Source organism: Salvelinus fontinalis, chromosome 1, assembly GCF_029448725.1.
Source record: "Salvelinus fontinalis isolate EN_2023a chromosome 1, ASM2944872v1, whole genome shotgun sequence".
Lineage (NCBI taxonomy): Eukaryota > Metazoa > Chordata > Actinopteri > Salmoniformes > Salmonidae > Salvelinus > Salvelinus fontinalis.
Genome location: NC_074665.1, coordinates 93,587,192 through 93,600,728, shown reverse-complemented (window position 1 = coordinate 93,600,728; position 13,537 = coordinate 93,587,192). Strand labels below are relative to the sequence as shown.

The window sequence follows — 13,537 nt, the reverse complement described above, 5'->3', positions numbered from 1 at the left end:
AATGTAGACATGACATGCCAGAAACAAACACTGACACCACACATCCATGTACATCTGACCAAATTATGAAAGACAAGCATTGTAATTCTGAATTCTGTAAAGTCAGTGTGGAAGAGGTGAAAAAAAAGATTATTGTCTATCAACAATGACAAGCCACGGGGTCTGACAACTTGGATGGGAAATTACTGAGGATAATAGAGGACGATATTTCCACTCCTATGTGCCATATTTTCAATTTAAGCCTACTATAAATTGTGCTGCCTTGGCAGCAGCTAATGGGGATCCATAGTACATACAAACAAAAACTAGCAAATAGCAAACTGTAGAGAACACCTGGTACAGGACATACTGTGATGAGGTAGAGAACACCTGGTACAGGACATACTGTGATGATGTAGAGAACACCTGGTACAGGACATACTGTGGTGATGTAGAGAACACCTGGTACAGGACATACTGTGATGATGTAGAGAACACCTGGTACAGGACATACTGTGATGAGGTAGAGAACACCTGGTACAGGACATACTGTGATGATGTAGAGAACACCTGGTACAGGACATACTGTGTTTACATTTACATTTACATTTAAGTCATTTAGCAGACGCTCTTATCCAGAGCGACTTACAAGTACATACATTCATACTTTTTTTGTACTGGCCCCCCGTGGGAATCGAACCCACAACCCTGGCGTTGCAAGCGCCATGCTCTACCAACTGAGCCACACGGGGCCCAGGACATACTGTGTTGATGTAGAGAACACCTGGTACTGGACATACTGTGATGATGTAGAGAACACAGGACATACTGTGATGAGGTAGAGAACACCTGGTACAGGACATACTGTGATGATGTAGAGAACACCTGGTACAGGACATACTGTGATGAGGTAGAGAACACCTGGTACAGGACATACTGTGATGAGGTAGAGAACACCTGGTACAGGACATACTGTGGTGAGGTAGAGAACACCTGGTACAGGACATACTGTGATGATGTAGAGAACACCTGGTACAGGACATACTGTGTTGATGTAGAGAACACCTGGTACAGGACATACTGTGGTGATGTAGAGAACACAGGACATACTGTGATGAGGTAGAGAACACCTGGTACAGGACATACTGTGGTGATGTAGAGAACACCTGGTAGAGGACATACTGTGATGATGTGGGGAACACAGGACATACTGTGATGATGTAGAGAACACCTGGTACAGGACATACTGTGATGATGTGGGGAACACCTGGTACAGGATATACTGTGGTGATGTAGAGAACACCTGGTACAGGACATACTGTGATGATGTGGGGAACACCTGGTACAGGACATACTGTGATGATGTAGAGAACACAGGACATACTGTGGTGATGTAGAGAACACCTGGTACAGGACATACTGTGATGATGTAGAGAACACCTGGTACAGGACATACTGTGATGAGGTAGAGAACACCTGGTACAGGACATACTGTGATGAGGTAGAGAACACCTGGTACAGGACATACTGTGATGAGGTAGAGAACACCTGGTACAGGACATACTGTGGTGATGTAGAGAACACCTGGTACAGGACATACTGTGGTGATGTAGAGAACACAGGACATACTGTGATGAGGTAGAGAACACCTGGTACAGGACATACTGTGATGAGGTAGAGAACACCTGGTACAGGACATACTGTGATGAGGTAGAGAACACCTGGTACAGGACATACTGTGATGAGGTAGAGAACACCTGGTACAGGACATACTGTGGTGATGTAGAGAACACCTGGTACAGGACATACTGTGGTGATGTAGAGAACACCTGGTACAGGACATACTGTGATGATGTAGAGAACACCTATGTAACCATCTAGTTAACTGTTTAGATATTTAACAGTCTTATGACAGACTTGTTGCACCGGTACCGCTTGCTGTGCTTTAGCAGAGGGAACAGTCTATGACCTGGGTGGCTGGAGTCTTTAATGATTTAATGGGGTTCCAGGGACTCAGCAGAGAGGACAGTCTATGACCTGGGTGGCTGGAGTCTTTAATGATTTAATGGGGTTCCAGGGACTCAGCAGAGGTAACAGTCTATGACCTGGGTGGCTGGAGTCTTTAATGATTTAATGGGGTTCCAGGGACTCAGCAGAGGGAACAGTCTATGACCTGGGTGGCTGGAGTCTTTAATGATTTAATGGGGTTCCAGGGACTCAGCAGAGGGAACAGTCTATGATCTGGGTGGCTGGAGTCTTTAATGATTTAATGGGGTTCTGGGGACTCAGCAGAAGCAGAGGGAACAGTCTATGACCTGGGTGGCTGGAGTCTTTAATGATTTAATGGGGTTCCAGGGACTCAGCAGAGGGAACAGTCTATGATCTGGGTGGCTGGAGTCTTTAATGATTTAATGGGGTTCCAGGGACTCAGCAGAAGCAGAGGGAACAGTCTATGATCTGGGTGGCTGGAGTCTTTAATGATTTAATGGGGTTCCAGGGACTCAGCAGAAGCAGAGGGAACAGTCTATGATCTGGGTTCTGGAGTCTTTAATGATTTAATGGGGTTCCAGGGACTCAGCAGAGGTAACAGTCTATGATCTGGGTGGCTGGAGTCTTTAATGATTTAATGGGGTTCCAGGGACTCAGCAGAGGGAAGAGTCTATGATCTGGGTGGCTGGAGTCTTTAATGATTTAATGGGGTTCTGGGGACTCAGCAGAAGCAGAGGGAACAGTCTATGATCTGGGTGGCTGGAGTCTTTAATGATTTAATGGGGTTCCAGGGACTCAGCAGAGGGAACAGTCTGTGATCTGGGTGGCTGGAGTCTTTAATGATTTAATGGGGTTCCAGGGACTCAGCAGAGGGAACAGTCTATGATCTGGGTGGCTGGAGTCTTTAATGATTTAATGGGGTTCCAGGGACTCAGCAGAGGGACAGTCTATGATCTGGGTGGCTGGAGTATTTAATGATTTAATGGGGTTCCAGGGACTCAGCAGAGGGAACAGTCTATGATCTGGGTGGCTGGAGTCTTTAATGATTTAATGGGGTTCTGGGGACTCAGCAGAAGCAGAGGGACAGTCTATGACCTGGGTGGCTGGAGTCTTTAATGATTTAATGGGGTTCCAGGGACTCAGCAGAAGCAGAGGGAACAGTCTATGATCTGGGTTCTGGAGTCTTTAATGATTTAATGGGGTTCCAGGGACTCAGCAGAGGTAACAGTCTATGATCTGGGTGGCTGGAGTCTTTAATGATTTAATGGGGTTCCAGGGACTCAGCAGAGGGAACAGTCTATGATCTGGGTGGCTGGAGTCTTTAATGATTTAATGGGGTTCTGGGGACTCAGCAGAAGCAGAGGGAACAGTCTATGATCTGGGTGGCTGGAGTCTTTAATGATTTAATGGGGTTCCAGGGACTCAGCAGAGGGAACAGTCTGTGATCTGGGTGGCTGGAGTCTTTAATGATTTAATGGGGTTCCAGGGACTCAGCAGAGGGAACAGTCTATGATCTGGGTGGCTGGAGTCTTTAATGATTTAATGGGGTTCCAGGGACTCAGCAGAGGGACAGTCTATGATCTGGGTGGCTGGAGTATTTAATGATTTAATGGGGTTCCAGGGACTCAGCAGAGGGAACAGTCTATGATCTGGGTGGCTGGAGTCTTTAATGATTTAATGGGGTTCTGGGGACTCAGCAGAAGCAGAGGGACAGTCTATGACCTGGGTGGCTGGAGTCTTTAATGATTTAATGGGGTTCCAGGGACTCAGCAGAGGGAACAGTCTATGACCTGGGTGGCTGGAGTCTTTAATGATTTAATGGGGTTCCAGGGACTCAGCAGAGGGAACAGTCTATGATCTGGGTGTCTGGAGTCTTTAATGATTTAATGGGGTTCTGGGGACTCAGCAGAAGCAGAGGGACAGTCTATGACCTGGGTGGCTGGAGTCTTTAATGATTTAATGGGGTTCCAGGGACTCAGCAGAGGGAACAGTCTATGACCTGGGTGGCTGGAGTCTTTAATGATTTAATGGGGTTCCAGGGACTCAGCAGAGGGAACAGTCTATGACCTGGGTGCCTGGAGTCTTTAATGATGTAATGGGGTTCCAGGGACTCAGCAGAGGGAACAGTCTATGACCTGGGTGGCTGTAGTCTTTAATGATTTAATGGGGTTCCAGGGACTCAGCAGAGGGAACAGTCTATGACCTGGGTGGCTGCAGTCTTTAATGATGTAATGGGGTTCCAGGGACTCAGCAGAGGAAACAGACTATGATCTGGGTGGCTGGAGTCTTTAATGATGTAATGGGGTTCCAGGGACTCAGTAGAAGCAGAGGGACAGTCTATGACCTGGGTGGCTGGAGTCTTTAATGATTTAATGGGGTTCCAGGGACTCAGCAGAGGGAACAGTCTATGACCTGGGTGCCTGGAGTCTTTAATGATGTAATGGGGTTCCAGGGACTCAGCAGAGGAAACAGACTATGATCTGGGTGGCTGGAGTCTTTAATGATGTAATGGGGTTCTGGGGACTCAGCAGAAGCAGAGGGACAGTCTATGACCTGGGTGGCTGGAGTCTTTAATGATTTAATGGGGTTCCAGGGACTCAGCAGAGGGAACAGTCTATGACCTGGGTGGCTGGAGTCTTTAATGATTTAATGGGGTTCCAGGGACTCAGCAGAGGGAACAGTCTATGACCTGGGTGCCTGGAGTCTTTAATGATGTAATGGGGTTCCAGGGACTCAGCAGAGGGAACAGTCTATGACCTGGGTGGCTGGAGTCTTTAATGATTTAATGGGGTTCCAGGGACTCAGCAGAGGGAACAGTCTATGACCTGGGTGCCTGGAGTCTTTAATGATGTAATGGGGTTCCAGGGACTCAGCAGAGGAAACAGACTATGATCTGGGTGGCTGGAGTCTTTAATGATGTAATGGGGTTCCAGGGACTCAGTAGAAGCCCTGATGAAGTGCAGCAGGTGCTACCCCATGCTGGGGCGTCTGCAGGCCTCCATGTGATAGCTGTTGGCCTGCTGTGTGGATAATAACAGCTTCTAATAACAGCTTCTAATAAGAGCTGATAGAGAAGACTTGATGTGTGTTAGTCAGGTCACAATTACAAGAGGTAATGAGAACTGTTGTTGTGATTCATTAGAATTTATTATAAGATCTAATAAGAGGTTATTATAAGAGTCAATAAGCACTGTTGTTGTGATTAATAAGAGGTTATTATTAGAGTAAATCAAAACTGTTGTGATTAATACGAGGTTATTATAAGAGCTAATAAGAGGTTATTATAAGAGCTAATAAGAGGTTATTATAAGAGCTAATAAGAGGTTATTATAAGAGTCAATAAGCACTGTTGTTGAGGTTATTATTAGAGTAAATCAAAACTGTTGTGATTAATACGAGGTTATTATAAGAGCTAATAAGTGGTTATTATAAGAGCTAATAAGTGGTTATTATAAGAGCTAATAAGAGGTTATTATAAGAGTCAATAAGCACTGTTGTTGTGATTAATAAGAGGTTATTATTAGAGTAAATCAAAACTGTTGTTGTGATTAAGACGTTTCAACTCAGAGGAAAGAGGGGTGTGAGACTGGTATAAACCCTGTCCTTATGAGACTTTATACCAGTCTCAGTACAATAAGGAACTGTGTTATCTAGACTGGTATAAACCCTGTCCTTATGAGACTTTATACCAGTCTCAGTACAATAAGGAACTGTGTTATCTAGACTGGTATAAACCCTGTCCTTATGAGACTTTATACCAGTCTCAGTACAATAAGGAACTGTGTTATCTAGACTGGTATAAACCCTGTCCTTATGAGACTTTATACCAGTCTCAGTACAATAAGGAACTGTGTTATCTAGACTGGTATAAACCCTGTCCTTATGAGACTTTATACCAGTCTCAGTACAATAAGGAACTGTGTTATCTAGACTGGTATAAACCCTGTCCTTATGAGACTTTATACCAGTCTCAGTACAATAAGGAACTGTGTTATCTAGACTGGTATAAACCCTGTCCTTATGAGACTTTATACCAGTCTCAGTACAATAAGGAACTGTGTTATCTAGACTGGTATAAACCCTGTCCTTATGAGACTTTATACCAGTCTCAGTACAATAAGGAACTGTGTTATCTAGACTGGTATAAACCCTGTCCTTATGAGGACTTTATACCATCCTGAGTACAATAAGGAACTGTGTTATCTAGACTGGTATAAACCCTGTCCTTATGAGGACTTTATACCAGTCTCAGTACAATAAGGAACTGTGTTATCTAGACTGGTAGAAACCCTGTCCTTATGAGACTTTATACCAGTCTCAGTACAATAAGGAACTGTGTTATCTAGACTGGTATAAACCCTGTCTTTATGAGACTTTATACCAGTCTCAGTACAATAAGGAACTGTGTTATCTAGACTGGTATAAACCCTGTCTTTATGAGACTTTATACCAGTCTGATGAGTTACCAGCCCCTGGCGTTGTGTTGCTGTGTGTACTTGGTTGTTTTAGACTGGTATAAACCCTGTCTTTATGAGACTTTATACCAGTCTGATGAGTTACCAGCCCCTGGCCTTGTGTTGCTGCGTGTACTTGGTTGTTTTAGACTGGTATAAACCCTGTCTTTATGAGACTTTATACCAGTCTGATGAGTTACCAGCCCCTGGCGTTGTGTTGCTGCGTGTACTTGGTTGTTTTAGACTGGTATAAACCCTGTCTTTATGAGACTTTATACCAGTCTGATGAGTTACCAGCCCCTGGCGTTGTGTTGCTGCGTGTACTTGGTTGTTTTAGACTGGTATAAACCCTGTCTTTATGAGACTTTATACCAGTCTGATGAGTTACCAGCCCCTGGCCTTGTGTTGCTGCGTGTACTTGGTTGTTTTAGACTGGTATAAACCCTGTCTTTATGAGACTTTATACCAGTCTGATGAGTTACCAGCCCCTGGCGTTGTGTTGCTGCGTGTACTTGGTTGTTTTCAGCACAACGAGGAGGCCTTCCCTCGTCTTCCTCTGTGTTCTCCTGCCACTATGTCAGCGGCTCAAATGGCAACCTATTCCCTATGGGTCCTGCCCAAAAGTAGTGCACTATGTAGGGAATAGGGCTGTAGTATAAAGTAGTGCACTATATAGGGAACAGGGCTGTAGTATACAGTAGTGTACTATATAGGGAATAGGGCTGTAGTATAAAGTAGTGCACTATATAGGGAATAGGGCTGTAGTATACAGTAGTGCACTATATAGGGAATAGGGCTGTATTATAAAGTAGTGTACTATATAGGGAATAGGGCTGTAGTATAAAGTAGTGCACTGCATAGGGAATAGGTCTGTAGTATAAAGTAGTGCACTATATAGGGAATAGGGCTGTAGTATAAAGTAGTGCACTATATAGGGAATAGGGCTGTAGTATAAAGTAGTGTACTATATAGGGAATAGGGCTGTAGTATAAAGTAGTGCACTGCATAGGGAACAGGGCTGTAGTATAAAGTAGTGCACTATATAGGGAATAGGGCTGTAGTATAAAGTAGTGCACTATATAGGGAATAGGGCTGTAGTATAAAGTAGTGCACTATATAGGGAGCAGGGCTGTAGTATAAAGTAGTGCACTATATAGAGAATATGGCTGTAGTATAAAGTAGTGTACTACATAGGGAATAGGGCTGTAGTATAAAGTAGTGCACTATATAGGGAGCAGGGCTGGTCTCCTCTCAGTCAGCTGTAAAGTCTTTACAACAGTCCCAGAGCCTCTGGTCTCCTCTCAGTCAGCTGTAGGGTCTTTACAACAGTCCCAGAGCCGCTGGTCTCCTCTCAGTCAGCTGTAGGGTCTTTACAACAGTCCCAGAGCCGCTGGTCTCCTCTCAGTCAGCTGTAGGGTCTTTACAACAGTCCCAGAGCCGCTGGTCTCCTCTCAGTCAGCTGTAGGGTCTTTACAACAGTCCCAGAGCCGCTGGTCTCCTCTCAGTCAGCTGTAAGGTCTTTACAACAGTCCCAGAGCATCTGGTCTCCTCTCAGTCAGCTGTAGGGTCTTTACAACAGTCCCAGAGCCGCTGGTCTCCTCTCAGTCAGCTGTAGGGTCTTTACAACAGTCCCAGAGCCGCTGGTCTCCTCTCAGTCAGCTGTAGGGTCTTTACAACAGTCCCAGAGCCTCTGGTCTCCTCTCAGTCAGCTGTAGGGTCTTTACAACAGTCCCAGAGCCGCTGGTCTCCTCTCAGTCAGCTGTAGGGTCTTTACAACAGTCCCAGAGCCTCTGGTCTCCTCTCAGTCAGCTGTAAGGTCTTTACAACAGTCCCAGAGCCGCTGGTCTCCTCTCAGTCAGCTGTAGGGTCTTTACAACAGTCCCAGAGCATCTGGTCTCCTCTCAGTCAGCTGTAAGGTCTTTACAACAGTCCCAGAGCCGCTGGTCTCCTCTCAGTCAGCTGTAGGGTCTTTACAACAGTCCCAGAGCCGCTGGTCTCCTCTCAGTCAGCTGTAGGGTCTTTACAACAGTCCCAGAGCATCTGGTCTCCTCTCAGTCAGCTGTAAGGTCTTTACAACAGTCCCAGAGCCGCTGGTCTCCTCTCAGTCAGCTGTAGGGTCTTTACAACAGTCCCAGAGCCGCTGGTCTCCTCTCAGTCAGCTGTAGGGTCTTTACAACAGTCCCAGAGCCGCTGGTCTCCTCTCAGTCAGCTGTAAGGTCTTTACAACAGTCCCAGAGCCGCTGGTCTCCTCTCAGTCAGCTGTAGGGTCTTTACAACAGTCCCAGAGCCGCTGGTCTCCTCTCAGTCAGCTGTAAGGTCTTTACAACAGTCCCAGAGCCACTGGTCTCCTCTCAGTCAGCTGTAGGGTCTTTACAACAGTCCCAGAGCCTCTGGTCTCCTCTCAGTCAGCTGTAGGGTCTTTACAACAGTCCCAGAGCCTCTGGTCTCCTCTCAGTCAGCTGTAGGGTCTTTACTACAGTCCCAGAGCCTCTGGTCTCCTCTCAGTCAGCTGTAGGGTCTTTACAACAGTCCCAGAGCCGCTGGTCTCCTCTCAGTCAGCTGTAGGGTCTTTACAACAGTCCCAGAGCCGCTGGTCTCCTCTCAGTCAGCTGTAGGGTCTTTACAACAGTCCCAGAGCCGCTGGTCTCCTCTCAGTCAGCTGTAGGGTCTTTACAACAGTCCCAGAGCCGCTGGTCTCCTCTCAGTCAGCTGTAGGGTCTTTACTACAGTCCCATAGCCGCTGATCTCCTCTCAGTCAGCTGTAGGGTCTTTACAACAGTCCCAGAGCCTCTGGTCTCCTCTCAGTCAGCTGTAGGGTCTTTACAACAGTCCCAGAGCCTCTGGTCTCCTCTCAGTCAGCTGTAAGGTCTTTACAACAGTCCCAGAGCCTCTGATCTCCTCTCAGTCAGCTGTAGGGTCTTTACAACAGTCCCAGAGCCACTGGTCTCCTCTCAGTCAGCTGTAGGGTCTTTACAACAGTCCCAGAGCCACTGGTCTCCTCTCAGTCAGCTGTAGGGTCTTTACAACAGTCCCAGAGCCTCTGGTCTCCTCTCAGTCAGCTGTAGGGTCTTTACAACAGTCCCAGAGCCACTGGTCTCCTCTCAGTCAGCTGTAGGGTCTTTACAACAGTCCCAGAGCCTCTGGTCTCCTCTCAGTCAGCTGTAGGGTCTTTACTACAGTCCCAGAGCCTCTGGTCTCCTCTCAGTCAGGCTTTACAACAGTCCCAGAGCCTCTGGTCTCCTCTCAGTCAGCTGTAGGGTCTTTACAACAGTCCCAGAGCCTCTGGTCTCCTCTCAGTCAGCTGTAGGGTCTTTACAACAGTCCCAGAGCCTCTGGTCTTCTCTCAGTCAGCTGTAGGGTCTTGACAACAGTCCCAGAGCCTCTGGTCTCTTCTCAGTCAGCTGTAGGGTCTTTACAACAGTCCCAGAGCCGCTGGTCTCCTCTCAGTCAGCTGTAGGGTCTTTACAACAGTCCCAGAGCCTCTGGTCTCCTCTCAGTCAGCTGTAGGGTCTTTACAACAGTCCCAGAGCCTCTGGTCTCCTCTCAGTCAGCTGTAGGGTCTTTACAACAGTCCCAGAGCCGGTGGTCTCCTCTCAGTCAGCTGTAGGGTCTTTACAACAGTCCCAGAGCCGCTGGTCTCCTCTCAGTCAGCTGTAAAGTCTTTACAACAGTCCCAGAGCCTCTGGTCTCCTCTCAGTCAGCTGTAGGGTCTTTACAACAGTCCCAGAGCTGCTGGTCTCCTCTCAGTCAGCTGTAGGGTCTTTACAACAGTCCCAGAGCCGCTGGTCTCCTCTCAGTCAGCTGTAGGGTCTTTACAACAGTCCCAGAGCTGCTGGTCTCCTCTCAGTCAGCTGTAGGGTCTTTACAACAGTCCCAGAGCCGCTGGTCTCCTCTCAGTCAGCTGTAAAGTCTTTACAACAGTCCCAGAGCCTCTGGTCTCCTCTCAGTCAGCTGTAGGGTCTTTACAACAGTCCCAGAGCTGCTGGTCTCCTCTCAGTCAGCTGTAGGGTCTTTACAACAGTCCCAGAGCCTCTGGTCTCCTCTCAGTCAGCTGTAGGGTCTTTACAACAGTCCCAGAGCTGCTGGTCTCCTCTCAGTCAGCTGTAGGGTCTTTACAACAGTCCCAGAGCCGCTGGTCTCCTCTCAGTCAGCTGTAGGGTCTTTACAACAGTCCCAGAGCTGCTGGTCTCCTCTCAGTCAGCTGTAGGGTCTTTACAACAGTCCCAGAGCCACTGGTCTCCTCTCAGTCAGCTGTAAAGTCTTTACAACAGTCCCAGAGCCTCTGGTCTCCTCTCAGTCAGCTGTAGGGTCTTTACAACAGTCCCAGAGCTGCTGGTCTCCTCTCAGTCAGCTGTAGGGTCTTTACAACAGTCCCAGAGCCGCTGGTCTCCTCTCAGTCAGCTGTAGGGTCTTTACAACAGTCCCAGAGCTGCTGGTCTCCTCTCAGTCAGCTGTAGGGTCTTTACAACAGTCCCAGAGCCACTGGTCTCCTCTCAGTCAGCTGTAAGGTCTTTACAACAGTCCCAGAGCCTCTGGTCTCCTCTCATTCAGCTGTAGGGTCTTTACAACAGTCCCAGAGCCTCTGGTCTCCTCTCAGTCAGTTGTAGGGTCTTTACAACAGTCCCAGAGCCTCTGGTCTCCTCTCAGTCAGCTGTAGGGTCTTTACAACAGTCCCAGAGCCTCTGGTCTCCTCTCAGTCAGCTGTAGGGTCTTTACAACAGTCCCAGAGCCTCTGGTCTCCTCTCAGTCAGCTGTAGGGTCTTTACAACAGTCCCAGAGCCTCTGGTCTCCTCTCAGTCAGCTGTAGGGTCTTTACTACAGTCCCAGAGCCACTGGTCTCCTCTCAGTCAGCTGTAGGGTCTTTACAACAGTCCCAGAGCCTCTGGTCTCCTCTCAGTCAGCTGTAGGGTCTTTACAACAGTCCCAGAGCCGCTGGTCTCCTCTCAGTCAGCTGTAGGGTCTTTACAACAGTCCCAGAGCCGCTGGTCTCCTCTCAGTCAGCTGTAGGGTCTTTACAACAGTCCCAGAGCCTCTGGTCTCCTCTCAGTCAGCTGTAGGGTCCTTACAACAGTCCCAGAGCTGCTGGTCTCCTCTCAGTCAGCTGTAGGGTCTTTACAACAGTCCCAGAGCCGCTGGTCTCCTCTCAGTCAGCTGTAGGGTCTTTACAACAGTCCCAGAGCCGCTGGTCTCCTCTCAGTCAGCTGTATGGTCTTTACAACAGTCCCAGAGCCGCTGGTCTCCTCTCAGTCAGCTGTAGGGTCTTTACAACAGTCCCAGAGCCACTGGTCTCCTCTCAGTCAGCTGTAGGGTCTTTACTACAGTCCCAGAGCCTCTGGTCTCCTCTCAGTCAGCTGTAGGGTCTTTACAACAGTCCCAGAGCCTCTGGTCTCCTCTCAGTCAGCTGTAGGGTCTTTACAACAGTCCCAGAGCCTCTGGTCTCCTCTCAGCAGTACCAGGACCATACTGCTCGTCAGCTCAGCTGGGTGGTTCTATATCTACTCTAATGCCAGCTTAGCTCCATGACAGGAACTTCCTGCTTCACAGCCCCCCCCCACCACCACCACCCCTCCCTGCCTCACCCCCCTCCAGAAGTGCCCCTCCATGTTTGTTTACACGTCCCTCATGTTGACACAGATACAATGTACAGAGATGAATCCAGTAGTTCTAAGGTATTTATTCCTTTTGGATGAAAGGTCACATGTAATGAACCTTCTCTCTAACACGGATTCACACCCTTACAGATGAACAACCCATTAAAAAGACTGTTGTGGTTGATTAAGGACTGGTAATTACGCATCTCTCATTTGGAGTGTTGGTGTTTGTGAAGGAATGACTTCAGAAGGACCTCATGTTGATGAATGAGTGATGATGTAAGGTGTTAGGTGTGGCGGATGTGGACCGGTCTCTGTGTTTTTACCAGGCGTTATCTGTCACGGTGGAAGGATCTGAGTGTGTAGGTCTGGTGTGGCACGGTGTGGCGTAGGGATTCAGTGTGGTGGTGTTCTATTTGTGGCTCATGTCAGTTGCCTAGGAGATAGTTGGCTGAATACCAGCAGGGGACTGGAGCTGACCTCGCCCAGACAGACAGACTCCTCTCCTCCTTCTCTCCTTCTCTCTCCTTCCATCCATCCATCCTTCTACCTCGCCCAAACAGACACTCCTCTCCTCCTTCTCTCCTTCTCTCTCCCTCCCTCCATCCATCCTTCTAACCTCGCCCAAACAGACAGACTCCTCCCTCCCTCCCTCCCTCCCTCCCTCCCTCCCTCCCTCAAAGCACTGGTCAACAAAAAGAAAGCATTTTGATATTGTAATGGTCATATGTAGCCCAAGCTGAAAATAACTTCATTAGGACAGCCAGCCAGCCAGCCAGCCAACCAGCCAGTCAGCCAGCCAGCCAGTCAGCCAGTCAGCCAGCCAGCCAGTCAGTCAACCAGCCAGCCAACCAGCCAGCCAGTCAGACAGCCAGCCAACCAGCCAGCCAGCCAGCCAGCCAGCCAGCCAACCAGCCAGCCAACCAGCCAGCCAGTCAGACAGCCAGCCAGCCAGTCAGCCAGCCAGCCAGTCAGTCAACCAGCCAGCCAGCCAACCAGCCAGCCAGTCAGACAGCCAGTCAGCCAGCCAACCAGTCAGCCAGTCAGCCAGTCAGACAGCCAGCCAACCAGCCAGCCAGCCAGCCAACCAGCCAGTCAGTCAGCCAGCCAGTCAGTCAACCAGCCAGCCAACCAGCCAGCCAGTCAGACAGCCAGCCAACCAGCCAGCCAGCCAGCCAGCCAACCAGCCAGCCAACCAGCCAGCCAGTCAGCCAGCCAGTCAGCCAACCAGCCAACCAGCCAACCAGCCAACCAGCCAGTCAGACAGCCAGCCAACCAGCCAGCCAGCCAGTCAGCCAGTCAGCCAGCCAGTCAGTCAACCAGCCAGCCAGCCAGCCAGTCAGACAGCCAGCCAGTCAGCCAACCAGCCAGTCAGCCAACCAGCCAACCAGCCAGTCAGCCAACCAGCCAACCAGCCAGCCAGTCAGCCAGCCAGCCAACCAGCCAGCCAGCCAACCAGTCAGCCAGTCAGCCAGCCAGTCAGCCAACCAGCCAGTCAGACAGCCAGCCAGCCAGCCAACCAGC

At 49.0% G+C, this 13,537-nt stretch overlaps 1 protein-coding gene and 1 non-coding gene across 3 annotated transcripts in view; one reads left to right on the top strand and one right to left on the bottom strand.

The window, feature by feature from the left end:
- ank3b (ankyrin 3b) overlaps nucleotides 1-13,537 on the top strand; it is a 483,498-nt gene that overhangs the window by 28,165 nt on the left and 441,796 nt on the right. The gene's annotated exons all lie outside the window — the stretch shown is intronic.
- On the bottom strand, nucleotides 658-733 carry trnaa-ugc (transfer RNA alanine (anticodon UGC)). Its single transcript has one exon. It is a non-coding gene; the product is annotated as a tRNA-Ala (tRNA).